This window comes from Echinops telfairi, unplaced genomic scaffold, assembly GCF_000313985.2.
Source record: "Echinops telfairi isolate 266 unplaced genomic scaffold, ASM31398v2 ScPeMD7_655;HRSCAF=1070, whole genome shotgun sequence".
Lineage (NCBI taxonomy): Eukaryota > Metazoa > Chordata > Mammalia > Afrosoricida > Tenrecidae > Echinops > Echinops telfairi.
In genome coordinates, this window is record NW_022104553.1 from 26,022,541 (window position 1) to 26,027,141 (window position 4,601).

Consider the following 4,601-nt stretch of genomic DNA (forward strand, 5'->3'; position numbering starts at 1 on the left):
TTAGAGACACATTGTCATTTTTTGTTAAGAGAACATTATCAGTCATCTCCCTGGGGCATAAGGTCATTCTACTGATAGTGTCATTCATGCAGCCAATAGTATAGAATTAAACACACAGGTGAGAAAAGGAGATTGATTTTACAGGTATAGGAAGTATAGGCTGACTATGCACTGCAGTACATGAATGATTGACTTGTACAGATTAGACATTTAAGTGACGACACTATTTACACAAACAAAATATTCAGTAATATTCATTGACAGTGGCAGGACCAGGCCTATCAGATTAATACAAATCTTAATAAAACAAGGAGGGTATTAAAAGTGTTCCACTGGATGGAGCGTGGGGGGTTCCACTGGATGGAGCGTGGGGTGTTCCACTGGATGGCGCGTGGGGTGTTCCACTGGATGGAGCGTGGGGGGTTCTACTAGATGCACTTTGACCCACCCTATTGGATTCTCTCCAGGCTTTTAGGATAGGAACCCTGGCAGCACAGTGGTTATACATTGGGTTGCTAATTTCAAGGTCAGCAGTTCAAAACCACAGGCTTTCTACTTCCGGAAAGAGTTAGTCTCGGGAGCCCACCGGGCAGTTCCGCCCCGCTCTACAGGTCACTGGGAGTCGGCCGGGCTCAATGGCAGTGAGTGTTTATTTGGGTTTTCAGGCAGCTGTGAACCTCCCGGTACTTGTCTGGTGTGCCGGCACACGCTTCTATTAGCAGCGACTTCCTGAGCAGGGTGGTGAGTCAGAAGGTGAGTCAGAGGAGACGCAGGCTGCAACAGTGGGCTCAAACATCGCAACCATGGTGAGGCTGGCACCGCACTGAACTAGCTGGCACTTCCTTCTGTTGTCCATAGGCTATGAGTTGGAAGCGATGCTGCAGCACCTCACAACCGGGTGTTGACTGGTCGCCAGCCCCCTTGCAGAGGTCAGATGACTCTCCTCCAGACCTGATCCCATCACACGCTGGCTCACTGCTCTCCCACTCACTGCCACGGAGTCGACGCCGACAGGGGACAGCTGCCCCCGTGGGCTTCCAAGCCTGGAGTTCTTTACCCGAGGAGAAATCCTCATCTCTCTCCCACAGAGCGGCTGGTGGGTTTGAACCACTGACTTAGCAGTCGGCAGATAAGGGTTTTCCCACTGCCACCAGGGTTTCCCTTGCAAACCAGTAAGAGACAGACAGACAGCCCAACGCAGGGATGGCTGGGCCATCTGGAATCCCCTCCCCCGTTGTGGGAGGTGGGCCGTGCCTCCTTGCACAGGCTGTACGCTTTCGGAGTTCGACCAGCTGCAGATGAGGGGTTCCCTCTCGCCACGTCCTCATTGGCCTTTGCTGTTTTTTTCTGTGTGTTCTGTTTTGTTTTTTAACTTGCCCGTCATTGTAGGTGAGAGGTGGCATTTGTCTCATTGTTTTGATGGGTGGTTTGATTGTAATCAAAAGAGGCTGTGAGGAAGATCCTGATCAAAATCAGGGGGAATGCGGAACACAATCTCAAATTCTCTTAAACTCCATACTTCCTGGAGCCTGGGGTGGAGATGAGCACACCCGAAACTCTCCTCTTTAAACCAGAAACCAGGACGATCCCGGGAGCCGGCCTAGAACCAAGCAACAGCCTCGCGTAACTGATTTTTGCTTTTCACGTCTGCCTTAGGCTTTCTGCTCTTTGAAGCCATTATCTAGATGAGATCAACGGTAGGAACGTAATGGAAACCTTGGGGCAGTGAGCGCAGGGTTAATGGAGGAGGAACAGCTTTAGAAAAAGAGGCTGAAAAGGTAAAAAGGAAGAGAGACTGCCGGTGGTGGCACAACTCGAAGAAAGTGGCCCATGTCACTGGATTGCTCACGCAGAAACAGAAACTCGAGCGGGGTATGTCTTGCTGCATACAGTCTCAGCAACAGTGACAGCAAAACAGTCTTCTTTTTTTTTTTTTAACATTTTATTAGGGGCTCATACAACTGTTATCGCAGTCCATACACACATCAATTGTGTAAAGCGCATTTGTACATCATTCTCAAAACATTTTCTCTACACTTAAACCCCCGACATTAGGTCCTCACTTTTCCCCTCCCTCCCCGCTCCCCTCTCCCTCATGAGCCCTTGATAGTTTATAAATTGGTATTTTGTCATAGCTTGCCCTGTCCGACGTCTCCCTTCACCCACTTTTCTGTTGTCGGTCCCCCAGGGAGGAGGTCACACACAGTTCCATGTAATCGGGTTCCTCTTTCCAACCCACTCTCCCGTTACCCTCCCTGTTTTGCCACTCACACCACTGGTCCTATAGGGCTCATCCGCCCTGGATTCCCTGTATTTTCAGTTCCTATCTGTACCAGTGTACATCCTCTGGTCTAGCCAGACTTGCAAGGTCGAATTCGAGTCATGGCAGTGGGAGCGGGGAGGAAACATTTAGGAACTAGAGGAAAGTTGTATTTCTCATCGTTGTTACATCGCACCCTGACTGGCTCATCTCCTCCCCGAGACCCCTCTGCAAGGGGATCTCCAGTGGCCTACTAATGGGCTTTGGGTCTCCACTCCGCACTGCCCCCATCATTCACTATGGTAAGATTTTTTGTTCTGATGATGCCTTACACCTGATCCCTTCGACACCTCGTGGTTGCATAGTCTGGTGTGCTTCTTCCATGTGGGCTTTGTTGCTTCTGAGCTTGATGGCCGCTTGATTACCTTCAAGCTTTTTATCTTTTCTTTCACAAATAATGCTCGATCCAAAGTGATGAAGATAATTTTTTCCCCCTAACAGTGCATTGCTACGCCGTTCATCTTTGGACCTTCCATCTCTCTGGGGCTGATCTCTGCCTGTCATGTGGGGGAGCCTGCGAGGTTTCGGTCTGTGGCTCTGTTTCCAGAAGCTCCATTCTCTTCCGTTGGCCTGTCTATTCCCATGCAACGAGCACTCTGTTCTGATCAGTACGGCTTCATAATAGCTTCAGATCTGTTGGTGGACAGACTTCCGCTTCATTTTTTTTTCTCCAGCTGTTACTATTTTCAGCTTTGTGGTTTTTTTGGTAACGTCTTAATTAATATTCTCTGTCGGGGTACCCGCCCCTAACACATCATCACAGGTCTGGTAGGTGCAACTGTACAGCGATAATAAGTAAGGATTATAGTAAAGTCATAGAGAGCATGAGAGATAGAGGAGAGATTGGAATAAAGGAGGCAGACACATTTCATGGCAGCATGCTCACCTCAGCCTCACTTGGTGGTCCACGTGGAGGGGATATTTATTGCTAATCAAGGCTTTTATATTCTCTGGGGATGTGCAAGCCCCCTAATTACAGGTGAAGACATAAGTCACAGGAAAGGGTTGTGCTATAGGTAATACAGTAACGGGAGGGGGGTGACCTAGGGGGATCCACGTAATGGGAAGGGGAGGCAATAGGGTACACACGTGACAAGATGGGCAGATTTGACTCCCAGTTTTGCCTCCGTTCTGCCCCCAATAAAATGATTAGAAAATAAAAAGATGGGCAGATCCTAGATTCAGGATGGCAGCCTAATTTCGGATGTGCCTGAGCCTGCTTGACCTGTTCTCTGGCTCACTATAGAAACCATTATCAGTAGGGTGTAAGTAGGGAGAAGTAGCCCATTGTCCTTAACAGCAGGGAACAGCTCTACGTGTAGTGGGCCCAGACAGTAGTCTGGGAACTGTCTGCCTTCAGGGAGGTAGCTTGACAATCATTTACCATGAGCGGCAAGCACTGTCCTAAGTCTAACATATATTTGGGGGAGAGGACTTGGGAGAAATCTTTCTGTTTCCCACAATTCTCTATTTTACTTCTCCACTCGATCTCTCTGGGTTGGAATGTCCATGGCGATGCCTACAGAGCACTCACAGACAAACTTCACAATTAAGGTGCTTATGAAGGAAGGTAAAGCGTTGTAATGCCAATGAGAAATACTCAGGGTGGTTGTTTACCAGGATGTATTACAAAGTTGCAGGTCTGCTGATAAATGCCCCACAGGGCCTACACCTCTGCTGTAAGCCTCAACCTGCGGTGAAGGGGTTGAGCTCAGGCTCCGCTCCCTGGGTCAGCCAGTCCAGCTTCGTGAGGTGAATGCCCAGAGGGACCCCACTCCAGCCAGCCAGCCTCCTGCACAGAGGCGCTCAGCTGGACTTGCTCCGTGGGTTGGGAAGCCCGCCACTGTTTCATGCTCTGGCTCCGGTTCTGCCATCTAAATGCAGGAGTTTCCATGGCGGAGTGGTTACGAGGAGCTGGGGTGCGATCTGCAAGGTCAGCAGTTTGAAACCACCCTGGGGAGACAGACGCAGCTTTCTACTTCCGCCAACACTTGCAAGTCTGGGAAAGTCTCAAAGGCCATCCTACCCTGTCCTAAAGGGTCACTGTGAGTCGGCATTGCCGTGACAGCAGTGAGTCTGGCTTCTGGATCCAGAAGGGTCCCTCACTGCATAGCGATCTCAGGTCCAGGGGGGCGCTGGACTCCTGGCTCTTGCTGGTAATGAGATCCCTCCTGCCTGCTTCTCAAAGGGCTCCTTTTATATGCAGCAGGTAGGCACTCCAGGGAATCCTCTTCGTGGCTCACAGGTGAAGCCAATCAGGTTCTTCCCCCACCTTCTTGCC